Source organism: Corvus moneduloides, chromosome 6 (genome assembly GCF_009650955.1).
Source record: "Corvus moneduloides isolate bCorMon1 chromosome 6, bCorMon1.pri, whole genome shotgun sequence".
NCBI lineage: Eukaryota > Metazoa > Chordata > Aves > Passeriformes > Corvidae > Corvus > Corvus moneduloides.
In genome coordinates, this window is record NC_045481.1 from 45,154,809 (window position 1) to 45,181,141 (window position 26,333).

General features: G+C 47.2%; 1 protein-coding gene and 1 non-coding gene across 9 annotated transcripts in view; one reads left to right on the forward strand and one right to left on the reverse strand.

The window, feature by feature from the left end:
- Positions 1-1,121: 1,121 nt before the first annotated feature.
- On the reverse strand, positions 1,122-1,194 carry TRNAA-AGC. The gene has a single exon. It is a non-coding gene; the product is annotated as a tRNA-Ala (tRNA).
- Positions 1,195-1,286: 92 nt separating this feature from the next.
- The window catches only part of LOC116445223 (USP6 N-terminal-like protein), an 83,255-nt gene continuing 58,208 nt past the window's right edge, over positions 1,287-26,333 (forward strand). For 4 of the 8 annotated variants that reach the window (XM_032111599.1, XM_032111602.1, XM_032111603.1 and 1 more), the window contains exons 1-2: positions 1,287-1,371; positions 14,469-14,550. The gene's annotated coding sequence lies outside the window, so the exon portion shown is untranslated. Of the gene's footprint in view, positions 1,372-2,016; positions 2,343-8,733; positions 8,901-14,468; positions 14,551-15,243; positions 15,317-26,333 lie in introns of those variants that run through there. The other 4 variants (XM_032111604.1, XM_032111600.1, XM_032111601.1 and 1 more) reach the window with 4 other exon arrangements.

A 26,333-nucleotide genomic window follows, 5' to 3' on the forward strand; every position in this document is an offset into this window, starting at 1 on the left:
CTTGCATGTAACAGAGGAAAGAGCTCAGAATTGTTTTCCCCCCTTGGTTCCCAGTTCAGTTTGTGACTGGGATTGAAATGCCAACTGTGTGTAATCCTGTGGGGTTGGTTTTTTTCCATGATACACCTTCAGTTCTTAAAAACGGCTTCTCTTTTTTTTTTTAAGCTTTTGGTTATTCCTTGTGGCTTGTTGCAGTAGAATAGGAGCAGAACGTGAAGCATTTGCTTGAACCTTGCACCTGGATAAATTCAGGGAGCAAAGCCTTGACCTTTTTTTTTGTAAATGGCACCTACATCAATGACTCCTTGAGGTGTTTTGGTTCCTTCTTAAATTTACTGAAAGCAAATGAGTGTTTTGGCTCTACCAGAGGCCCCCAGGAGAAGGGATCTCTAAAAGCTTTCCTGCTCTTGGGTGGGATGAGAAGGGGAGGGCTGGGGCCAGAGCTGTGAGGGAAAAACTGGACACAGTGGGTGCTGCTCACTCTTGTGGCCTTGTCCAATATTCAATAAGGAAACAAAAGACCCTCTTGCAGTGCCAGGAATACACAGACAGTGTTCTGCCTGCCTTAGGCACGGGATAGGCAAATGCATCTGTGTAGCCACACCAGGAGCAGCTGAGGTCACTCAGTCTGCTGAGCCTGGAGGAGACCGAGGGGAGACCTCATTGCAGCTACAACTTTCTCATGAGGGAAAGAGCAGGGCAGACACTGATCTCCTCTCTGGTGAGAGTGACAGAACCCGAGGGAATGGCCTGAACCTGTATCAGGGCAGGTTTAGGTTGGGGATTAGAAAGAGCTTCTTCACCCAGAGGGTGGCTGGGCACTGGAACAGGCTCCCCAGGGAAGTGGTCACAGCACCAAGCCTGACAGAGTTCTAGAAGTGTTTGGACAATGCTCTCGGACACATCATATGACACTTGGGGTGTCCTGTGCAAGGCCAGGAGTCGGATTCGAAGATCCTTGTGGGTCCCTTCCAACTCGGCATATTCTGTGATTTTATGGTCTTTAAGAATGTTAAGGAAGCGAATAAAAATATAAAGAATTTCAAAAGGCAAGACCAGCAACGCTCTGGCGTACAAAAGAAGCCGGTTGTAGGCTGGCAACAGAGGGCAGGAAAAATAGCTGGAGAATGCGGGCATCGATCCCGCTACCTCTCGCATGCTAAGCGAGCGCTCTACCATTTGAGCTAATTCCCCGCGCTGCTCGGGCGTTTCCTCAGAGCCTGTATAGTCACTTCTCGCGAGATGCCGTGTGCAGCCGGCCGTTACACGTCCCGGTCCGAGCTCCCAGTGCGCCTGCGCGGGAGCGCGACGGCCGGGGCTCGGCGGCGGGCCGGGCTGGGCGCGCGCCGGGAGAGGAGGATGCGCCCCGCGGTGAGACCTGGAGCGGGAACGGGAACGGGAACGGGAACAGGGCGGGAGTGGGAGCGAGATGCGAATGGGAATGGGAACGGGAACGGGAATGGGAATGGGAATGGGAATGGTGTGAGGCTGCGAAGGGCTGTGTGTTGGGGGGCAGGATGCGTAGGGCTGTGTGTGTGTGTGTGTGTGTGTGGGGCGGCGGTGCGTGTGGAGGTCGGAGCGGGGGGCTGAACAACCGGCAGAGCCTCTTCCAGGGGCCTGGGCTGGTCCTTTGAGTCGCGGCGGGGCTGCGTTGAGGTCAAAACAGAAGGAAACAACCAAACAACAAAAACCCCCCCACAAAATATCGAGCCCCCCAGCTGATGAAGGGCGCAGGAGCTGCCCGGGTGACCCCGGTTACTGTTCGGGGAGGCTTCGCCTACCCGGCAGCTCCTCACGGCCCCCGGGGCACAGAGCCCGCACCACCCCCTGCGCCCCGCGGGGACTCGGGGTAACACTCGGCCTGGCTGGGCAGCCCAGGGAGCCCCCAGATACCTGCTGCCCAAATACCTGCTGCCATCTATGCTGGGACATCCGGGCTGGGTCCCTGTGCGTGGCTGGGGCAGCTGGGGATGCCCAAGTGTCTGGATGAGCGAACCTGCTGCGGGCAGTTGGTTCTCCCCGCCTTGCCTTGCAATGTCTCCTTTGAAAACAACACCCACAGAAGTGAAATCTGGCACCGTGGTGAATCGTGAGGTCTTTTCCCTCAAGAAATGGTTCCGTTTGCTCTTGTGCTCCAGCTGGAGTAAAGGCAACAGTTTCCTTGCTGGACAAGGAGGGAGATGCCGGCTCTGGGGCAGGGAACTTCAGGTGCCTGCCGAAATGGCAGATGAGGGCATGTACTGGAGTCTTCTGGGAAGCTGCATTGACCAGATGGGAGTTTGGTGCCCGTTTTGGATGTGGGAGAAGGAGTGCCGCCAATCAAGGGGTGCATAGCAAAGCAGGTGAGAGCATCAGTTCATTTCTCTTGTGAGCTCTAGGCTGAGGAAGTTGAAGCTATTGATGGGCTTGCCATGTTTAATTAAAGCTGTGTTCAGCAGCAGCGATATCCAGGCTTAGTTAAAAACCTGTCGTTCTGGTAAATGTCTTGCCTTGTGCTCAGTCACTTCCCCTCTGGTGTTCTTGAGTAAGACAAGACAAAACCCAAAAAGCATTGATGGCCAGTGCAAAATACTTTCTGAACCAAAGCGGTTACAAAATAACCTTGTTGTATAACCTCCGTGGGGGCTGCTTAACACCTAGCTATGAGGAGAGCAGCAGTGTCCTGGGCTGAGCAGGCCGGGTTGCAGGGAGTGATCCGGGTCACCAGGTCACTGCAATTCACTGAGCCAGCAGGGAATTTGGTGAGAGTGATGGGACTTGCTGTGGCTTTTTGCTCCATCGAGTTCCTGGGTGCTTTACGCTTTGCTTTCCTAACAGTACTTTTCTACTTCTACCTTGGCCGTGTTCAAGCCATCGTTCTGTTGGATTCAAAACCATTCTGTGCTCAATTTTACAGCCTTCCTAAGGGATTTGCCTTAGTTCTGCCTCTGATATACAAGTTACTTTTTTGGGATGCATTTGCTGAGCTATCCTCCCCCAGACTATGAATTTCTGATTAAATACTTCTATATATCAACAGCTTTGAAAATTAAATAGGTGCAAAACATTATATATTTTACTTGACAGGTTTCGGGCTCTGTGAATGGGGTCTTCTTCTTGCAGAATTTGCTTAATAGCTTCTCTGAATGACATTTTATTGAAATACTTGGAATTTTAAATTTACCCCTCTTTTGTTCTTTTTGACGTGTTGCATCTTACTTTGAAGGGCCTGTGAAGCACGACCTCAGAGCTCTTCGGAAACTCTCCTGCCTTTCATTTATCATTTTCACGGTTGTGAGCTTCCTTCTGGGTTTTTTTTTTTTTTTTTTCCATCAGAGAGAAGATTGGCCAACAAACATGTTCTGAAAGACATGTTTATCTTTAAGAAAAAACCCATCAGCGACCAAACAAGCAGGCAGCCGCACCCATCCAGCAGTATGATTTCTTATCTTAGAGCTTGACTCATAATTCTGATGGCTCCTTATCCTTACTGGGTTTTTTGAAAAGAAAGTAGTTTTCTTAGCTATTCCCCTGGGTGACACGCTGGAGAGCATTGCACTTGTGTAATTTTCTTTTTTCTTATGTCCTCTTGTCTCTCTTACATCACCCTGAGCAGCAGAACCCCATAATCTTACCCTAGGCTTCTCTTTTTATTTTTTTTTTTTCTTTTTCCTGATGTGGAGAAAACAAGGAGATGCTTCAGAGTATCTCCTGCTGAGGAATCTCACCTTCAACACACATGACAGCGTTTCACCAGCTTGGCTTTGCTAAGTATCAAGCTGACTCTGTGGAGCTGGAAAATATGTTTCAGGCTGTGTTTTGCATAGATGCTCTCAGATGTGAGGTTTCACCGCCTGGGTGTTACATGTGTTTTTCCTGTCATGGGGCAGTCTGCCTCTGAGTCGTGTTGCTGGGAGCTCCTGGCAGAGCAAATGCAGGGGCAGGGGGAACAGAGGCCGGTCTTCAGCCTTGCTTCATCAACCCCAGCCACAGCCCTCCCTCATTTGTGCCTTGTTTGGTTTAACAACAGGGTTGTACAGCAGGTTTTCCCACAGCAAAACCTCTTTTCTCCTGTTCTTTAGAATTAAAATCTCACCAAAGAATGTGTGTTAAGGTGGACTTTGAAACTCAAAGCTTTTCAGTCCTTCACAGTCACGCTGGAGTAAGTCCTGTGCTTTCCTCTCCTTCATTTTAATTACAGGGGAGAGTAGTTCAGCTCCCACAGCTCAAGCTGTTGGAAGGACATGTCTATGCTCTGCAAATAAACTTTGTCCTTGCTTTCCCCTTTCTATCTTCCACTTGCTCTGGCAGAGCTGTGCTCTTGAACAGTGCTGGGCAAGCATTGTTCATGTTTTGGTGCTCCCTCCACACTGAGATTAGAGAAGTACTCTTGCAGGTGGCTCGGAATATACCAGCTAAAGAAGCCTACAGCTGCTCTGTGTGAAGAACAGCCCCCACAGATGCTGAAGTTGCAGAGCTATCCATGCAGCTTTGTGGTAGGGTTGCTTGCTGCATCCTCTTTGGTTTTCGGCAGCCTGGGACCTCCCAGTTGTCCATTTTACTGGGTAGTGCAGGGGTTCTTTAAGAGGCTGGTTCATGCCACGCTGCAGATTGCTCAGCATGGCACTGCAAGAGCTGCTGTGGTGGAAGGCAGATTTCTAGAATGTGCAAGATACTCTCGTGTGCTGAGGGTAGCAATCTCGGCTGGTTTGCTACCTTACACCTCCCCACTTGAAGTAGCAGTGGGTATTTCTGAAGCAAGTATTCGGACTGGAGTGCTTGCTCTGATTTTCAAGCTGGGTGGGTGCTCTCCGTAGCTGTGGGTTTGCTTTGGCACCCTCAGCCTGAGGTATTTGTAGAGGGACCGTTGTAGATTGTCCCCTGTAAGTATCTGCTCGAGTGCCAGCCATGCTTGCCGGCTCCGCACCCCGCCGTGTTGCTCCTGCGTGTGCCATCCCCCTTGCACTGCAGAAGAGCTAAATCAGGGTTGGAAGAAAGCTGGCAAGAAGCCTGGATGTTCCTAGAAAGATATTGATTGCCCTGGACAGTTCGGGGTTGTTCCTTTTGTTTCCCTGGCTCTCGTCATGGGGTCGGGCTCGTTCGGGCAGCAGCTCGCTGGAGGATAGAGAAACAGTGCCGGCTTTGCGGGCTGAGGCTGGAGTGGAGCCATCCCAGCCCGCCTCTCTCAAGTGTTAAGTCTGAAGCAGCCTGCCTGGTAATTCCATTAATGAGAGCCTAGTGCCAGAGAGATAAATGTAATTCCAGGGTAAAGCTGACGCTCGGGCTCAAACAGAGAGGATTTGCTGGTTCTCCTGGGTGCACTGCTGTGAGTAATGTACTCCAGTATTACCCACAGACGATGTTGAAAGTCTACGTGTCACTGCAAAGACTGGGCAGTGATAAAAAAATTTGCTACTAAATCTTCATGTGAGGAAATCCTTAGCTCCAGAGCATAGCTGTCTCTTTGCAACGGGTTTTACCGGGAATAAAAGTTTCCTGCTTAACTCCTGACATGCATGATGGCACCATGCTAAGCAGCCAGCTGATCCAGGAGACAGCTTGCATGGGCTATAGCCAGAACGAGCTCTCTTTGTATAATCAGTGCAGAACAGAAATTATATACCCTGTGTGTGTCACACCAGAAAGCTTGCAAGCACCTCAGAGCCAGCCACCACAATTGCAAGTAGCACAAGCTTCTCTACATTTTTGGCGATGTGGTCCATACTTGAATTCAGAGCTTACTGTCCTGGCCAGCTGTTTTCTCAGTTTGATTTCTTTCTGAAATAATTTTTTTCTGATTTTTCACTTTTCTTAAAAGTTAGATTTGCAGATCACATCTTCCTGATTGCAGTTGTATAATACGTTTGTGGCATTGTCATCAAGTCTTGTGTTGAAAAGGAATGGTTAATTGGGGTATTTTTAGCTCTCCTTGTGGCTTGGATCCTGGAAATCAAACACAGGAGCCAGCACCATTCTCTGCTTTCTGCAGAGAAACTTCCTGTGCTGCAGGCAGCAGCCGAGCAGTTGCGTCCAGCAGGGTGGGAGCTCATGGTGCCAGTGAGCCCCAGTGCCTCTGGTACCCCAAAATTCAAGCGAACAAATCACTTGTCTCATCTTCTGGAGCTCAGTGAAGGATTTTCATTGTGGGAAACTACTTGTGATCAGTCCAAGGCGAGGGAAAAAAGGTCCATGAAGAGGAAGCAGGTGCTGGGGGTGCTCAGGCCCTCACGTGCCCCCATTACCCCAGCTTTGCCTGAGTGTCCATCAGTACACAGCTGATCTCCTTAGTTAGGACTTGGGTCCCTGCTGGCATCCTGACAGCAGAATTAAAGCCTGCTTGCTCAAAATGCTTGTTTGTTGGTGTATTCAGGAGTTTGCCGGTGCCTCCTGCTGTAAGAGGTGTGGGGGAGAGTAGCTCATTAAGCAAAGTGAGGTGCATGCTTTGCTGGTGACCTAGCAGCAGCTGGGACAGCCAGCCTAAGTCTGCAGCCTGCTCCTGCATCTCTTACTTCTCTTTGCAGCAGCTGTGCAGACATGCCTACCTTCTTCATGCACATGCTGTGGGCCAATTCACTCACCAGAAATCAGGATCAAAAGCAGGTTGTCTTGAGTTTTTAAATCTCCTGCCTCCCCTTGCCCTCGGTTTTGTTCATTAATCAGTGAGGGTTATGCATGTGAGAGCCACATCTGCCACTCACCACCATGGTGGTAGGATGTTGGGGGAATACAGTATCAGTCTGAGCTACTGCAGTTGCTTTAAAAAAAAAATTTTCTCCTGTTTGCATCATAGCTGACTACACAAGTTTTAGTTTATTACTTAGTTTAGTTTATTACTTTATTATTTAGTTTTCTCACCCCAAGGTAAAATTTTTGAGTGTCTCCTTTTAAAGCTCTGACGTGTGATTTGGGCTTGAGTGGAGCAAGGTTGCACTGATAATGAGTTGTGTGTCTTGTCAAACATTTCAATACAGAGTAGATGAAGGAGCAGGTAAGAAAATGACCAGCATATTTAGAAGTTCAGTTTCTTGAAAAATTGTCTCTGTGGTGTCTTGTTCTTACAGTATCTCTCATCCCACCCCCTTCAGTTCCATGAGTCAAAAGTGATCATGAGAGTGTTGATATATGACTGGGGGGAACTTAGCAGGAAGGATCCTCTGGTGGTAACGAAGTGGGTCAGAAGTGTTACCTGTGCTGTTGCTGCTGCTTATGATGTTAAGCAGATAAAGTTACTGAAATTATTTCAAAGCCTCACTATTTGCTTTGTTCCCTGACTTGCTGCGTGAGTTTCACAGGGAAACCTGTATCTGACCTGCAAGGCATTGATTTGATTGACAGCTCTTGTGGCCTAGGTGCACAGTTGAGCCACTTTGTTGCTGCCACAGTCTAGGTGGCCTGACACTGGATTTTTTCTTTCCCAATGTATTTTTGAGCTACGGCTGCCTTCCCATCAGGTTTGCTCCAGAACTGACCAGACTGATGGTGGTAGCTATGGTGGACAGACACCCGCCACTCGGCTCCCTTGGATAAAGGGCTGGTAGGACCATCACTTGACCCCCAGAGATGCTCTAAATGACTGGAGGCTGAGCAGAGCCTGATACATGGTCCTTCTGCCTGCCTTGAACTTAAGTTGTAAATCCCACAGCAGGCTTGGCAGTGGTGACCCGATGGCTGTGCTTTGATACGTCTGTGTGCTGAAAAGATGTGGCTGGAGTCTGCTCACGGTCTCCCATGCTGTGAGAGAAAGATGCCATGAGGTACAGCAGGTGGAATTTGAAGTTGAATTTGGAGTGGGAAGGGGGCATATGTAACATATAGCTGAGAAAACCAAATAAGCGTTACAAGACCTTAACCACTGAAGGGGCTGGACTTGTTTCCAGTTGATGTGTTTAAATTGTGATTAGTCACCTCCTAAAGTAGGGTGCTGTAATCCAGTTTCTGTGGAAAAAATTGCACCATACATGTGTCAATACAAGGGGTGGACTCAGCTGAGCAAGAGTGTGTGTGCTTTTAAGCTTGGTCTATAAATCCCTTCAGCTATTCTGGCTCTTTACAGACTCGTGAGAACTCAGGGAGTTTTCTTTCCTGTAGCGTTGCCCTCGTCATGCTTTTAACATCTGAAGGTCTGGATGGAGGTCGTTGTCATCTTGCCCTCTTCTGTGCCAGCACTCAGTCTGATGGCAGGCAGAGGCTTCATGGCAGCCAGAGCTTTTCCTTCCAGCAGACTGGAGGGAACAGGAGGGAGAAGGGGCAGGTGTCTCTGCCCCTCTTTGGCAGTGGACTGTTGTCAGCCTCCAGTGTGTCCAAGGAAACTGTTTTTCAAGATTTTTGTCTGGATTTTACAGGGATCTCTTCCCTTACTGCTTTCCTGCCTTGGGCATGGATGCCAGCTGAATCTCCACTGATGTCTTCCTGTGGCATACCCAAGCAGATCAGTCCTTGGGAGACTGCACATCACCTCTGGCAGGGTGCTGGATCTGACATGGGGACAGCTGAATGGACAGAGGGGTCCATCCCCAGAGAGGCTGGGCAGGAGGGGTAATTGTCCCTGGGAAGTGCATCTGTGGTCTTTAGTTTGTGGCTCAATGTTTCTATTCCCTATTCTCCAACCGCTGGAAGTGGCAGACTGAAATGAAAAGATTGGGGTAGCCAGTATCCTGCTGGAGCTCAGAGGGGATGAATTTAGCTGTTCTTGTTTGATTTCAAGAAATTGCAGTAAAATGAGCAGAGAGGCTGTGCACTGGAGGCTGCTTCCGCTGCAGGCATCTGCTTGCAAAACTGCGTTTCAGAGCGATTCCTGCTGGTGCTGCAAAGCCGGTGGGGAAGGCAGAGCTGTGGCATGGGCCAGGAGACCTTTGTGGAGGTGCAGCTGAAGGGCTCGGCTTGCTTGATTGCTTTGGCAGCTCGTCTCCATTTAGAAACAGGTGTGGGCATTGCTTCCCTCTGTTATCAGTGGTCACTGGTGTCTTGGTGAGTGCAATGAGCTGCTTCTCTCTGCAAGCTGAGGAGCCGTGCTCTGCCCCAAGTCCCTGCTGCTGGGAGGTGGCATGCAGGCAACTGGAAGGTCCCCAGCATAAATGCTGGACATGTGGCGTGATGGCTCTTGTGTCCTGTCTCACATCAGCTCTGTGGTTACACCAAGCTGCAGCTGACTTCTGAAGCTCTTCTCGGTAAAAATAGACCTGAATTGATCTGTTGTGGTTTGCTTTTTTTTTTTTTTTTTTTACTAAGATGAATTTCTGCAGAGAGGAAAGCTTGAGCTTTATTACAAAGTCCATGATTTTCTTAAGGATGCTTTGGGATATTCTGGGGGTGTGCATGTGGTCTGCATGGTAACAGTTGTCCGGAAAACTGGCAACGGGTCAGCTGGACACGTGTAGCTGGTTAATTGATTTTAGTCCCATGGAAACTCAATTTTACTAACTTGGTGCTTTTTCTGGTGGGGGGAAAAAAAGAGCTGTGTTAAGTAGAGGGGCAGCTCTGGGTATTTCTGTGAAAGGTGTTTAAAGGAGGCTCGAATGTGAGTTTTTGAACTGTGCTTGTCTGTTCGTGTTGAGAGCTGGCAGAGTTGGTGGTTTCAGTGGGAGCACACAGCAACCATCGAAGGCAAGGCTTGCCTGGGGGCCCTGGGGCAGGAGCCTGTGTGACTAATGCTGTGTAACTCAGAAAAACAAGGCAGGATTAGCTCTGCCTCCTTCCCCTCTGTAAGGAGCTAGTGGCGGGTAGCTCCATCAGACTGCTGCTGAGATGCTTGGATGGGACCTCTGGACACATTGATGGATCGTCTCCCTCCACTCAGTGCAGCTTTGTGACCTGTACTTTACAGTCCTTTTACAGGACTGTACCCCTTGCTGGTTTTGGAGGCGAGGTGACTGGCTGGGATGTGAAGGCTTGTGCTGGCAGGTCCTCTGACAGATACCCTGAGCTGCACCTGCGTCTGCTGCAACCCCTCCATCCACACCTGTGCCAGAGGCAAAGCGGGATGGGGGTGGAGGGGGCTCAGGCTTCCAGATGCTGGGGACAAGCCAGCCTGTGGGGACCATGCAGGGCTGTGTTGTGCTCCTCCCTCTGCACTCCTGGTGCTGTTGAAGGTGGTCACATGTCGGGATGAAGATCTGGCTTAGAGTTTGAGCCTGTGAATCTACTTTTCCATCTTTATTTTCCAGGGTTTCTCTGCAAGGAATTGGAAAATCCCCTCTATGGGCTGCTGCGACAGCCTTAGAAATATCCAGATGGATTTGAACTTTGGTGCTGCAAAGGGCTTTGCATATTTATTTTCAGCTTCCTGCTGTCTGCTTTGCTTAAGAGCTTTTGCTAGATCCTTTGCATATGCTTGTCCTTGCTCCTCTGCTCCTGGAAACCATTTGAGAACACCCTTCAGCTGTGACAAAACACCCCTCCGCCCCCCCCCCCGAAAATATCCCCAAACCTCTTGGAGGAATTTTGTTTTACCACTGTGCCTTGGTAAGCTGCAAGGCTTGCATAGCTGTGGTGTGTTGCTGTTTGGGTGCATCAGCCTAGTTTGGAGACCTCAGAGAGCAAATCACCGGGCTGTTTTGGAGGGGTCTTTAGAAAAGTGAGTGACTGAGCATGCTCAGCAGTGAATGGAGCTGTTAAACTGATTTTACATGACTTACCCCTGTGCAAAGACAAAGATATGATGGGTTGAAGCCTCATCTAGGTTTCCACATGTACCACTGTGCCATCTTTCTGAGGTCACGCTTCTCATCAGCTTTAGCTGATTTCAGGCTGTTCTTCTGCCAGAAATTCTTCCCCTTTATTTTCTTTTTTTCTGGGATGGCTTCTAGCTGGATCAAGCAAATGGTGGTTGCTACCTCAAGTGTAGAGATGACTGGGATGTGTAGAAGAGGGAGGAGGGAAAAGGCAGGACTGTCTGTTGTGGCAGCAGAGGGTAGTTTTGGATCAGATAAGCTGATGATCATGTGGGAGTGGGGATGGCTTGCTGAAGGGCCGCTGTGTAGCCCCTGGTAGAACACGTCCTGCTTCTACTTCAGTTTCCTTCCATGTAAAAGGGTGGTAAGGATTGCCAAGTGCGTTAATATTTCTGGGAGGCTACAGTGTTGGTAGAGTCCTTTGTGGGGCACTGCTGACTGGTGGCTTCGTGTCCATGCTGCAAGAGTTTGGCTTCCCAGTTAATCCAGGGGAAGTTTCCCTCTGGGAGGACTTTGAGCACAGCTTTTAAATAAAACTTTCTGCTGAATGTATCAAGGAGAATATTAGGTTGAATACAAGGGAGAAGTTTTCTGTGATGAGGGTAGTGAGGCACTGGAACATGTTGCCCCCAGAAGTTGTAGGTGCCCCATCTTTGGAAGCATTCAAGGACAGGCTGGATAGAGCTTCGAGCAACCTGGTCTGGTGGAAGGTGTCCCTGCCCATGGCAGCAGGTTGGACTATATTATTTTAAGAGGTCCCTTCCAACCCAAATCACTCTGTGTTTCTATGATTTCTCTGCTTAAATATACAGCAGATCAGGGCCTGATGTGTTAGTGCCTCTCTGGGAGGGACAAGTTATGCTCTCCTGTTCTCCTCTAGCCCTAAGGCTGGGGATAGGTCTATCTTCCTGACTTGTTATAAACCTTTATCTGACCCATCTCAGGCTGAAAAGACATTGTATTATGTGCTTGTTGCAAGTTATGTTATCACGTTGAGGATGACTTCTCAGGGCCTGGTGGCTGGGCAGCTGGCATGGCTGTGGCAGCACTCTCCTGCTGAGGTCTGAGGAGCTCATCACATATGTGAAGGGAGTCGTGCATTTTCCTCCTAAAAGCAGCACGCTTGGCCTTGATGTTGATTGTGGGGGGCCAGAGCTGTTTGTCTGAGCTGGAAATTGCTGATATTGGAAGATCATCACAGGATGGGGGGAGAAAATTAGCATAAGCCTCTTAGAGAAAACGTAATTACTTCTCAAAGTTGTCAGGAAACACCAATCTCCCCATTTAGGCTTCAGAGTAGGGTTTCTTTTATGGTGAGTGTATCTGCTTGTGATGGGGGCATTAGCAAAGCTGCATAATCGAACTTGGGGTCTAGCAGGTCCTCCAAGGTCATGTGCCTGCACTTTTGGCCAATGCCACCCTTCTCTTTTTACTTTTTACTGCTTCTGGTATGGCAGACTTCTGGTCATTCCTGCTATGCAGAATTGCCCTATTTCTCTGCTCCATCATTTTTATTGTGTCCTTCACTCCTGATCTGGAGATGCTTCCTTCTCCCTTTGTAGTCACCTGGCATCACTCAGTCCTCTGCTGCCTTGCTTCATAACCTGCTTATAAACTGGTGAATCTTTGCTGCATTAGATGAAATAAAAGGTTATCATGTTTCTGCAGCACTACTTCAGTCTGCAACAAGCAATGAGTCATCTTGTCTTGGCCAAGGACAGAGAGGGTCCACTGGGGTGGTGACACTGAGAAATGCATATTTTGATGGACAAGCTGGAGCTGCAGGAAGGCAGCAGAGGAGCTCAGCTGTCATGAGTGTGTTGTCCATGCTCTGCATTGCCTGGAGCCTGGTTGTATCTTGGCAAGGAGCAGCCCTGGGACGAGTGATTCTGCTGAGCACTGTGAGAAGGAAGTTTGGGAACCAAGGGGGAGGCTGGGCAGTCTGATTCCCTGGCACTCAGCTCTGTTTCCAGTATATTTGTTTGCTGCGGGACAAAATGCTTTGTCTGAGAGCTGCAGTTGCTTTGGGAAGGCAAGCCAGGCTACCTTCATATGGCTTTGATTAAATCCAGCAGCACTTAAGGAAGCTTCAGGCATCTCTTTTAGCCTTGCTCGGCAGTACTGGGAGGCGAGGACTTTGAACTTTGCCAGTGATGTTTCTGCAGCATTGTCTAAGAGTAGGAATCGCGTTGAGAAAGTTGTTAATGGGAAAAGGAACCCGAGGAGGAAGGGAGAAAAGGTTGTCTGGTTATCAGCGTGTTGATTCTCCCCATGTGCATGGGTCAATGCCAGTGCAAATGAAGTCCTACAAAGCTAAAGCAGCCCCTTCAGATTTAAGCCATGTAAAATTAAGGTATGAATTTCCTTGTTTTTTGTACCTTTATACATAACCTGCCACTGAAGATTATTGTCCAGGTCCTGTTATTTCTGCCCTTGTAGAACTGCTGAACAGTGTTCATTTATGGCTTCAAAAGAACAACAGAAGACCCTCCTGGAGGTACATAACAGGAGTAAAAAGCTCTTGTGTTTTGGCTAATGTAGAGCAACAGGGTGATGGAAAATTTGTGATTGAGGCTGGAGTCCAAGGTCTGTGCTGTGGTCTTGTGGCCTTCAGCATCTTCATCCTTAGAAATGCCTTCAGCCCTTCCATAATGGGAAAGGAGAAAAGGGAAAATGAGTGAGGGGGAACCATGAATGGATTACACTTTTTCTCAGTTCTTTAAATACCAGCTGGCAATGACCGGTCTCTGAATCACCTGCAGAGCCTGGGGAAACAAGTGAGTCTCTCTTTCTCAGTCCAAGGTAAACCAATGTGCTGCATGAGTAAGTTTTCTCACAGTACATAATGAGGTCCGGTTGGCAGGAAGTACATGAGACATTGTCAGGCTGATTCTGTACCTTCCACTTGCTGGTTTGGTGTTTTGACTAGAGACATTGTCTCACTGTTTTCTTACCTCCCTCAGCTTCCAGATCCTCTCTATGTTACAGTGTGTTTGAGGATGGTCCCTCATCCACCATGTTCCTTGCTATCCCCAAACAATTGCATGAACAGGATGGGAAAAGTAAAGTTGTATTAGATGTGGTGACCTTTGGTTCAGTTGTATCATCACAAAAACATCTCCTTATGGCTGCTTAGAATTGTTTCCAGTAAAACATTTCTGCTGTCTTTTCTTTGGCGTGCAGCAGGCACTTCAAATGCCCGAAGTGAGGTGTTTTTGCAGCCCGCAGAGGTGACTTCTATCGCAGCTCTTGCTCAGTGCTGGCTAAATGTCTTTTATGTGACTAAGGTACAAAAGCTTTATACAGCAATCAGTGGAAAATATAAAGCCATTTGTATTATGAAACTATAATGATGATGAAGAAAAAATGGAAGCAGCCTGGCTCTGACATCATGTGGGATTTGCCTCCTTTGCAAACCAGAAGAAATCACACAGGTGCTGTGGAGCAGATCTTCAGCAGCATCTCAGGGAACGCAGTAGGGGCATTGTAGGTGATCCCATTTACCAGCCTCTTTTCTACCCCTGCACATAGATGCTGTCTTCAGTGCATTGGCTGTTGAGGAGGCTTTACTGGATTAACAGCCTTGGTTTGGTACTCATCATCTTGCCTTTTACTTTGGCTTCCTTCTGTGATTTTGGAGAAGTCCCCTGACAGCCTCATGCCATGTACCTCTGATATGGTGCCAGGGCTGGACAGGAGTGTGTTCAGGGCTGGGATCTAACACCCTCCTGATTCTCGCGAGATTGCTTTGGCATCCTTCCCTTTCACCAGCCAGCTCTTATTAATGTCACTAATTACTATTCTCTGTAATGCTTACAGGATTTGCCAGTTCCTATATGCCGATGGGAATCGTGTTACGGCTCCTTGTCAGTGCTATAGGAGATGCTGATGCTCTGAACAGGTATGTTTGTCGTGTTCCTGGCAAGGGGAAGAGGGGCTGTATGTGGCATGGGGTGAAATGTGTGCAGGGGTTGCCTGACGGGTGTGGAATGGATCCTGTGGTGCAGACTGATCTGCAGTGAATAGTGATTTTTTCCACCCAGAGGTTTTGAGAAAACACTGAGGCAGAAGATAAGGTTTGCATTTAGCCTTGCTGACAGCCCTCTGAGGAGCAGGTTGAAAAACAGCATCGTTGCAGAGCAGCTCCTGGGAGGCCATGCTCCTTGCTAGCACAGGCACTGCCTTTTCCTTCCTGGAGCACCAGCTGGGGAATCCCGGCCGAGCTCGCGGCTGCGCAGGCGGCTGCTGCGCCCTCTTGCTCAGCTGGCCTTTGGCAGCTCCCCCGTGGCGGGCGTCCGCCTGCGTCCCGAGCGGGGTGGGAGGGAGCTGTGTGCGTGTTGGTATCCAACCATGAACAAATCTGCTGTTGTTTTCTTAATGTATGGCAAGAACAGCCTGTAGCAGCTTATTCCTCCCTGGATAATTACTGCTCTGCTCTGCCACTGATTGTTCTCAGGAGCAGTGGAGTAGTGCCTCCCCTGCGCCGCCCTGTGCATCCTTTTGCCTGAGTTATTTGGTTTGTTATTGCTTTAAGGCATCAGTGCTCAAATGAAAAATCTAATCTGCTCTCTTTGCAACTGTTTGACATTCTAAGTGCATTGCCTGAGTCGAAGTCCCTGAGATGCCAAACATGCTTTCAGTGATGCCTCTCGCTGTGCTACTAGCAGGTCTGTTGGCACTTCGATTTCAATTTCTGCATTACTTTGAGGAGGGGAAAATATAGGACTGGGTTGCAGTCTACTATTGTATTATCTGGAATTGTGTTCCCAGCTGATCAGAGGTGTGTGTGTGCAACCACTGGAATTGGAGTGGAATATTTTGCCATCTGTGCTTGCTCGAGGGAGGTCTGAAAAGCGGGTGGACGATCCTGCTATGGGAGTGTTAATGGACAAGGAGGGTTGGCCTGGCACGCGAGCTCAAACCTTCAGCTTGCCCTAAGAGCTAACAAAGCAAAAGAAGCTCCTTCTGCAAACGTCCATCCCTGATGGATCTCATCAAAATGGCATTGTCTTGCATTTAGTTTGCCTGAACGGCCCATTTGATTGTATAAGGATATAAACATAACTTGCTGCATAAAGCTTTCTTGATCCCTGAAAAAGTGAAATGGATTCATTATGGAAAGAGATCTTTCTTGAAAACCTGGTTCATCCGGGACTGTCTGGGTGGTGCTGCAGACGTGCTGGAGGAGTAGGAGTCAGGGTGGAGCTGTTTCCACCTAATTCTCCTGTATTTCCTGGGGTTTATCACAGCATGCAAGCAAACCTGCCCTCTGCTTTGGAGCTGAAAGCAGAGCTGGTTAGTAGAGCACTGCTTGTGCTTCCCATGTCAGCCTTCTCCTTATGCTTTCCTTTTCTTCAATTAATTGTCTAGTGTAAAAGGCCTCTTCCTTTTTAAAGGGGAACAGCAAAGGTAGGAGTGCCTCCATTTGCTAGCAAGCTGTTGCAGGTGTGTCTGAGCTGGGGGAGCCAGCACTGAGTCAGTGTCCCAGACTCCTGGTGACTCAGGTGGCAAAATCCCAGGTTATTCCCTTCTCATGCCTGAATGGCAGCGAATTTCCTGTAACAAACTTTCGCCTTCTGTAGTGACCATGTAGGGAATGCTGTACCATCCTCTCCCTCCCGTATGGGTTATGACCAGCTTGATTCACTGGGGATGCAGGCAAGTGGTGGTGGTGGTGGCACTTCTCTTTCTGCCACCACAGGTGGAAAGTTGATTTATCTCAGCACCCTCAACCCTACTTCTCTCCTTTTTTTTCCTCCCATGTTTTTTTTGTTAAGATGGGATAAGTCACAGGCGTTGGAGCTGTCTGTTGAGCTTGAGGAGATTCTTATGCAAATCTGGAGGCTATGTTCTCCTGGCAGATCTGTTTGCATGCATTATCCACTACTTCGTTGTACTGGAAGGAGATCTATTTTCTGAAACATGGTTTATTTTTAGTCAAGACTTTCCCTGTCTAACTGGCAAAAGTTCAGCATTTGCAGCAGGATTTGCAGAAGAAGCAATTTTGCCAAATCTCTGACTGGGGGAAGGGAGAGGAAACGTTATATTGGCTAGCCAAAAAGCAAATGCTGACTTGAAAAATAGCTTAGAACGCTGTTGTGAGAGCACAAGGGTTGGGTAATGCAAGTTGAGAACAGCATTGTGTTGCTGCAGTGGATAACTCAGTCTGGGTTGCTCTTGCTTTCCTTGTGACGGCTGCCGCAGAGGTTAACCAGCAGTGGGTGAGAGGTGCTGCTCAGGGGCAGGTGGTCAATGAGCCAACCTTTTGGCCTGATCCTGAGCAGTGAATTAACAAAGTCACGTTAACTGCAGCGTCCATGGGAAAAGTTCTGTCCCTGCAGTGCATTGCACTGTCCTGTTGCACCCGCATTTGGGGCCACTGGAGGCTCACCGAGGGTTGAGCTTTTTGATGATATGGGATGTATCATGCCCGTGTTTGAGTACCCTTGTCAGATACCCTAAAATGAATAGGGTGGCACATGGGATGTCCTGGGGCAGTGCTGCAGCTGTCTTCTCCTCTCTTCCCCAGCTGCTGCTCCAGGGACAAACTGTCTTCACACGCCTCATTGCTTTCACCAACTGCTTCTAACCACTCTGGGTCTTGCACTAGTTTCTCACATGAGCAACAATCTTTCAGGGGTGGAGGGATATTTTCTTCTTGGTCTTGCATCTCCTCGGATGTTTCCACCACTCCTTTAACAGAGTCATCTTTCTTACCATTAGCTGGTAGTGCTGCAAGCACCAGACATCTGAGAATGACATCAGAGAGCAGATGACTGTGTTCAAAGCCTTTGGTACTTACTCCTCTGAAAAAATGAGAGTTGATTCCACATATGGGCATGTAAATGATTTGTTTCCTGCTGCAGGTTAACTCCTGCCGTTTGCTTTATCTTTCTTTTTCTCCCCCCCAGCCAGCAGACAATTGCACAGCAGCTTTGTCATGGTTCCATTAAGAAAACAAGGAGAAATCCTTCAGTTCCAATTTGCTTCTGAATGTTTGGAAACCAGAAAAAAGAGAGGAAGTAACACTAGGAATTTAGGTGTATTCTGCATTTGGTCCAAGTGGGTACATGTTGCCTGCAGGTAACAGACTTGTATCTTCGTGAAAGGATTGGGGATGAAACAAAATTTTAAGTGCTGTTTCAGTCACTGGAGTAGAAGCACCATGAGAATCAAGGTAGGAGCACTCATCAACGGCTTAGAGCAGTAATCTTCCTGAAGGAATTAATCTAATTTAACTTGATAAAAGAATTTGTGCAGTGGGAGAAGTCTCCACCATTTCCTGCCAAGCTTCCTGAGAAACGAGGAAAACATAAGTGCCAAAATAACAGTCTTCTCTCCATGGAGGAGGGGGCTTATGTCTTCCTAAGACCTGTTATTATCTTTCTGTTAAGAACCATCTATATTAGCTGGCAAATCAGGATTGTTTTAGCTATTCAGTTTTCCCTAGTTCCCTGGGGACTTCTAGTTGCAAACCTATTTCCAAATCCCCTATCCCTGTGGGATGCAGATGATCTTGTGTGCCCCAGTGTTGATGCAGCAGTCGGCTCCGTGCTTGCCATACACCTGATGGCCTGTGGATGTAGAGACTTCAGAAGTTTGAAGCTTTTCTTTAGGGAAAGTTTGTGGGTGGTTGGGTTTTGTGGTTTTTCCTTACATTGCTAATTATTTCAGGGAAGCTCCTATCTTACTAGTGCTTTCTCTCCAAAAGCACTTCTCTTCCTCTCTGTCTCTTGCCCTCAGAGGCTGGAAGAACACTGATATGTCAGGAAAGCCAGCCTCTGCTTTAAATGGCCTTGAGCATGTCAATGTTCAGCTCAATTTCCTCTTAGAGTGGCATGCTACAAAATGAGCAGGAATCTCAGGGCATCCATGGGTCAGCTTTTTTTCTGATGCTCAGGTTAAAAGCAAGGAGGGTTTTGTGTGTGGAGGGTGTGTGTGTGGAGGAGGAGATGTCTGTTTTGAGTACTCTTGATAGGAAAATTCTTTTTCTATCAGTGAATTTTTGCTGATATCACTGAACTGTGCTTAAAGTATGTGGGCATATATTGTAATCTGCTGGCAATGTCACTGAAAATAGCTGTCCTGGGTTGGCCCAAAGGTGCATGTAAACTGCTAAGGTCTGAATCAATACCCTGTCTCCAGTGGTGTAAGAGGAGCTGCTCTGGAAGGAGCTGGATGGAGGCTGAGCAGCCTAATTCAACATTCCATCTGCTCTAGCTTGACCCTGTGCCTTGCAAATATGCTGGGTTTTAAGCAGGCTGAGAGCTGCTTTTGGCTGGCAGCCTCCAGCCCCAGGTACTGGGGCAGGTGAGGAGCTGCCACGTCTGTGGCTGAATGCTGGAACACACGTCTGCATGGGAGGGTGCAGCAGTGGGAATTCTGGCAGTCTCTGGGTTACCTGCAGCAAAGAATGGAGCTGACTTCAGATTGCTGGTTTTAAAACCTTTGTTTAGTGCAGGTGAGTAGTTCCATGGGCATTCCATCATTTGTGCTCACCCAGCCCTCCCAGCACAACTGTGCCAGTGCCAGTGTCCCTCAGCTTGGTTTTGCAGGCAGAGACCTCCTGCAGCCCTCACGGAGGGCCAGCTTTCAGCAGCTGCCTGAATTGCTGCTTATCCCCAAAGGTGCTTCTGCTCTGCTTTGCTCTGTAATTACTTGCCACGCGTTGTATCCTCCCCAGCAGCTTTCACTGCAGTTTTTAAAAGGGAAGATAAGGAACAGTGGACAGATGGACATCTGGGAGAACTGCTGGTAGTGGGCAGAGGGGGTGTGGTTTTAGCCCTGGTACTTGCATTCAGCATACTCTCCAGGCAGGATCCCACTGTGATTCTTGATGAAGTTTCCCTTTTCTTGGCTGGCTCATTGGAAAACCCTTTTCACTCCAAGTTTTGTTTGGAAAGAGAGACGCCCACACAGATGGCTGCTCTTCAGTTGTCATTCATGTTGGAATTTTTTATGTTCCTTTTTTGCATTACCCTCAGGTGAAAACCAGGCTTGCCAAAAAAACATTTCCCAGAATTGGAAAGAAACTAAACACTAAGAATATTCTGCTGCATCTCTCTCTAAGCTGGGAATGCAGTGGGCTATCTCATATTTTATCAGTTCACAAGGGATTGTGTTGCTTTTTCTTTTTGGCTGAGTTTCCATGTAGTTCACTTGTTTGTTTTCCTCAGAGAAAAGGTACAGCTTTCATTAAGGGTGGTTTTGGCTATGTTTTGCTCCTTGCTTGAGACTGTGAGTGGTTCCACTTTTTCCAGACAAGTGCCAATGCTCTGCTTTGGAGTCCTGCTGGTCTCATCTGATAAGGTTTGGGGTGTTTTTTTCCTCCTAAGTAGCTCTCAGAATTGCTGGATTGATATATAATAAGTGTTTTTAGGCCTTTGAGGTATTGTGGCAGAGGGGAAGGGGAGGAGAACAATAACACTGCTGGAAAACATGGGTTTGGTGTGCTGGTGATTTAGGAAACTGAAGTTACAGCCTCTTGCTTGGACTCTTTGCTGTGTTCCAGGATGCTGTGGATGGCACAGACCATAAAACCTGAATGGTCTTGCATTGCTCCTGGCCATTTAGCTGTAGAGAAGAAGCAGAGTTAAGTCACAGCCAGCCAGTGTGCAGCTGTGGTTGGACTTCACTCCCTAAGTGCCCTGGAGGGGATGCTGGAGGGTCCCGCACCAGGGTGCAGGAAGATGAGGCTGAGAAAATAGGTGAAAATGACAACCTGAAATGGCAAAGGTTTCTGGTAGGTTTCTAGCATTGTGGCTTGCTGGCCATTTCTTTATTTCGTTATCTAACCCTGCAAAATTGCTGTGGCAGGGCTGGTAGTAGGCTTTGGGAGGCTGGAAAGATGCCAGTACAAGGAGGTGGCTAGTGCTTCCTTCCAAGTGTATTAACTCATTCCTGAAATATGCATTTCTTCAAAAAAAAAATTTCTAGGGTAGCTGTTTTTGGGGCCTCTGTGGTCATGCTTTGAGTGGAAATAAGACTGTCAAAGGGTTCTTCAGGACGGCAGGGCCAGGCACATGCATAGCCTTAGATGGTGCTGATAGTGCTGCCATCAGCCCCATGTGTTTCCAAACCTCCATGTTGCATGGTGAGGAGCACACCAAGGAGAAGCACTGTCCCCCAGGGATTTAGCAGATTGCATCTAAATCAAAGATTTTTTTAAGGGATTGACAATCAATCTTCCACTCCTTGTTTTTTGCCCTGGCACAGTACTGGCAGTCCAGGTGTGGTAGCTGGGCTTGTCCCACATCCAGGTGGAAGCTGTTGGGAGCATTGGAGTTGGGGAGGATCAGCGGGTGGAACCCTGAATGGTGTGAGTGCCCAGCAGTTGCCAAAATGCCTGTGCCAGTTTTCCGCTAAATGCAGTCCTGATTAAACGGGGTAAAAACCAAATTTATGGGAGCCAGGATAAATGGTTCGACCATGGTGATTTTCTTTTTGGTCTTTATTTCCTAGCATGCAGTTGCTGTGATTCTTTTGTGTTACTTTTATCATTCCTGATTTCTGAAAGTATGTTTTCCTTTTTTTTATTTTTTTCCTGAGGGTTTTGGGCAGTGTTTTCCAAAGCTATTGTGGTGGGCATTTCCCTTCTCTCTCAGAAGCAGCTTTCATTTTTTAATGAATAGCTCAGCATTGTTCACATTGTTTTCCACTTTTATGGGCTTTTTTCCCCTTTTGACTTTGGCTAAAGCAGTCTCCTAAATACTTCTGGAGTCTTTTGGGTCACTTTGCAGAAAATATTTCTTTCCTGTTACAGAAGGCCTCACATTCAAAGCTCCAGGCAGGAAAGCTGTTTGCAGCACTCACATTGGAGTTTCTGAAAGTGTGATTTTGCACAGCTTTTGCTTGGTTTTGGCTGGTTTCAGTTAAGATTGTGCTGAGTTTACCTTTGAGCAGGACTTCATAACCTTGTTGGAGTTGAGTTTCATTGAAACATTTCTAGTGACATAACTCTGCTACTACTGGTGTCTACAGAGCCTCCCAGGTCCTAAATGTGTTCCACTCTTCCAGACCAATGCCTGTTTTCAAACTCCCCAAGTTCCCTGCAGAAATAACAGGTTATTAATAGGATCTTTATGCATATGTGATTACCAGACCTATGTTGCACTCAGAAGCTGAACCCTGTGGTCAGCATGGCGTACATCTGCAAACCTCCCTTGGTTTGTTCAGAGCATGATGATCTGGCTTGCAAGCACTTAGGTTTGCTTCCCTAATTTAAAATGAGTTGCAATAAAGAATTTACCCACTCAGGTTCTTGTGGAACTAAATATTGTTTATTTGAAATGGGGGTTTTATTTGCATTTTTGGGTTTTCTCCCTTGTGCTGCAACAGTGGTGAACAGCTTTGAGTTACATCAGCCGGTATTTGTGGCATAGCAGTGATGTTTCCTAGGATGTGTCTGACTTCTTCCACCCTCTGCTCATGATCATTGGTCTTGCTGAGGGGGCACAAGGTCTCCTGGCCTGTTGGATACTGGGAGTCTGCTGATCCAGCAGTGAGAGGCTGTGGTGAGCCAACTGCTCAGGGACAGGATGTGAGCTACCAACCACAGCAAGTCACTATGATCTTCTCAGCTGCCACTCGTTATCATGACCTTGCAGCATTTGCAGTGTGTGATCTGATGCTCAGGAGATAGGTTTCCTGAGTGGTAACTGTCTGAACATGCAATCCCAGTACCTGTTGCAGCTGACCAGCCAAGTTGGATACTCTCTGACAACATGCTCCTTTGGCTGTAATTCCCCATAAGATAGGGGGGGCAAAAAAGAGTGTGGAGGGAGAGAAGGGGGCACATGTAGAGGTTAATAACCTTTTCTCAGGTCTTTGTTCTCTTTTATCCTTTGAATTATCTTTTTTTTCCCCCTAGTGTAACAACAGAATTTTGTAATAAAATCCACATGGGAGAAACCAATGCTGCGTTTTTTAGTCAAAACAGTCTCCATGTCATCTGACTATTCAAATGGCCATAGAGAAGTGTTTGGATTAAGAGACTAGAGGCTGAATGCACGTTGAATGCATTGGTTTCTCCACTTTAATGATGTAATGATGATGCTGTTAGAGAAACCACAAAAGAAGAACGTTTCTCAGACCATCTCTTCCGAGTTCATATCTGTAAACTGCATACTCAAGTCCTTTTAATAGCAGTTAAAACTGTTGGGGTTTTTTTGAGAGATGCTTTTTCTTTGTTGAGTTTTGTGGTGGGACAGCAATGTGTGCTTGCAGCTGGCGATGGGTTGGTCTCAGAGCAGGGGAGCTTGTCCTGTTTCAGCCCTTGTCCACTTTTCAAGTCATGCCGTGCTGTATCAACCCCTCTGGGGAGCTGGTGATAGGTGTGGAGGGATAATAATTATTCCTCTTCAAAACAATGTTGAAGTATGACTTTCAAAGAAAACCATTTTCTTCAAAACTGTTTGCTTATATTGACCTAGAGTAATACTCCAAGCATGGTGATGACTTTTATTTCCATGGGAAAAGATGCACTTTCTTTCCTTCTTTAATTTAGTTTCACTTAAGGTTGCTTGAAACAGCTGTTCCTTTGGCTGTTTTCAGATACCAGCCAAAAATACTGGTGTTCAGCCTTCAGAAGGATGTGCAGGTTAAATGAAAGGGTAATTTACTGAAGGACCTAACCCTGGCACTGCAGCATCCCTTAGGTAGGTGTAGTCATCGTTATCTAAAAATGTCTAAGGCATAATAAGAACTTGATTATGCCCCTCCTTGAAAATCTGGTTAGAATTTAATTTTAAGAAGGACTCATATTTGACATTTTGAATATTATTTCTGAGTGAAAATGCTGTATCTTTCTCTTTCTGCCACCGAAAGGAAGATCCCCTTCAGGCCTCCAAGGCAAGTAGACATCTTCATGCTGAAGTGGTTTCTCTCTTTGACTCTTTTTGCCTGGTGTATTAAAATTCCTCCAGATAGGCTGGGTTGTGTTTAAATTAGCTTATCCTCTACCTTAACTACAAAGCTCTCTTGAATATTTTTTACTGTTAGTGTTGAGAGAGAGCATTTCTGTAAGTAGCCCGATTCCAAGGCTATTGGTACATTAATGGGGGGGGAGGGAAAAAGAAGTCTATGCTTGAGCTTTCTAGCCTTGGAGGTTTGGCAGGCATGTTGTGAAAGAGACTCCTGCTTCCCTGATGGAAACCCTTTGAAAACTTTGTTTGACTCAAGGGACTTTGTATGTCTGGTATAGAAAAGCCTGCAAGCATACTCGTCTCTCGGCGTGTGTGGAAAAACTAGCTGCTGTGTCTGCTTGTGAGTGTTTGTCCTGGGGATCTGCCCAAAAATCTGTTTTTTCCATTGCTTGAGCGAAGTATCAGGCTTGGCACACTTTGTCATGCAAACTGATACAGATAGGGTTGGCAGCTGGCACACCTTTTAAAGAGCCTGTTATTGTAATCTTGCCATAACTCATTAATTATGCTGTTGAGGTAATCATAGTGGTGTACTAGTCTAGCTAAAACAACTGCTGTACAACCAAGGTTCACTTTGGTTCTGTCCTTCCAGTTTGGCATGCTGCAAAGGTACAAGGCAATTCTGTTCTTCTGTACTTCCTCCCTCATTTGTATTTTTGTTGTTTGTTTTGGTATCTGTGATAAAATAATCCCCTGCTCTTCCTAACCAGGTTGCAAAAGCCACAAGGATGATACGTGGGAAAACAGACTTGGTGTTAATAATTTAGAAGGTAGATCATAGAATCAGAGTAGTTTGGGTTGGAAGATACCTTAAGTATCGTCTCATCCAACTCCCCTGCCGTAAGGAGGGACACCTTCTACTAGACCAGGTATAAGATGCCTGATGCTTTCTTAATAGTAGCAGTTGTACACATGAAAATGTGATTCATTTATTGATAAGAACACCCTGCAAAAGGTATACTGTGTGAATTTTTACCTATGCAAAGCCTCACTTGTAGGTGTATAAATTCATATTTATACCTAACTGTGAATATATCTAATGAATGATTAGATATTGGACTGCACTTGAAAAATCACAGTGGTTGTGCTTACTGAGAACTCTATAAAGCTGCATGGATTTGTAAATTGGGCAATCACTTCCTTTTTTGTGGAAATGTGACCCTAACAAAGAGAAGTCTTTGGATTGATTTCAGTTACATATTGTTTTCCTTCCAAATCTAGAATTGCAATTTATGAAAGTTGCAGGGAGACAAAGGCTTATTGGATGTTCTTGAGAGGGTTTTTGAGATACCCTTTGCAGCAAAGAGACAAGGAGCTGTCAGCTTTCCCCATTTGGTGAGCTTGTCCCCTGGTATGCTCTTGTCTACAGAGCAGATGCTGGAGGGCACCAGCTCAGTGCAGACTCTGCACTAAAATGCTCTCCTGGTCTGAGGTAAATGTAATTGCTGTGTGTCTTTCCCAGGGGCTGAGCTATTCTCCTTCCCTGGAAATGAAGAGGAAAATAATCAGCTGTATTAGCAGATCAAAAAAGAGCAATCTACCAGCCTTCCTAATGCACGGGTCATGCGGTGCCTGGAGCTGGGCTTTTTGTTAAGAGCAGCTCAAATAAGAAAAGCAAGCAAACCTCCAAACAAAACAGAAACCAAAACTAACAAAGGAAGCATCTGTATTCTGATGAACTGATATAGGTGAGGGAGGAAAAAACAAGTCATCAGAGACTTCCAAAGGCTTGCTGTTTTGGTCTGGAATCTGCAGCTTGGAGATGGCAAGCACTTTATAGACTGATAGTGATGCAGATGGATCTATGGTGCTATCCTAGGCAAAAGCAGGCTGAGTGATGAGAAGTGACTGATGATGCTGACCTAGGATGCAAGAAGGTGAAGACTCTGGTCTTGCTCTGTTTAGAAGAGTTGAGATGCACCTCTCCAGAGCAGCTCTTGTTCTGTTCACTGTGTTTTTGATGCAATGAGAGGTATTAAAGGAAGGAAGGAAGGAAACTTTGTCCCAGCATTGGCCTCTATTTTCACCTTGCATAGTAAAGCAGACAGTGTGGCACCAGTTTGTGGCAGTGCTGAATGAGCATCTCTCCATGGCAACATGGTAGGAGCCCTGGGCCGCAGGGCACTTCAGGCTGAGGTGGGTTGGTTCATTTGAAAGCCTGGCACAAGGCAGCGATGCTTAGGTTAGTGTTTTTATTACTATAGAATTTGTAATGCTGGGTTAAGGATGCATTCCTGCAAGTACATGAGCAGGACCATTTGTTCTGGTTACTCTCCTAGTTGCCAGAAGCCCAACTGGTTCGAGGTGAGAGAAGAAAGAAGAGAAAGGGTTGTTTTAGCTGGATGCCAAATCCAAAGAGGGAGTATAATGTGCCCACAGGCTGCATCGTCGGCACATAAACCTAGTGAACAGGGGAGAGGACAGACTGCTTGTATTGGCACTGCTGTCAGCTCTCATTTTCTCACAGCTGGAGGACCATGAATGCACAGACCCCACTGATGGGATGTCCTGGTTTTAACCTTCTCAGTCCAGGGATTTGACAGCCCCAAAGCATAACATGTTTCTGTGTGCACCTTTCCAGTAGCAAAGGGTTTCGCACCCTTTGCTGAGTGGTCCCTGCCAGCCCCAGAGCTGGTTAGTGCCATGTTGCTTATCTGCACCTCTCTGTGGAGCGAGAGATGACTGGCCCACAATTTCTAATTGTGATCATCACTCTCACTATTACTATCTTCAAAGTCCACAGAGCTCAGTTTTTTTTTTT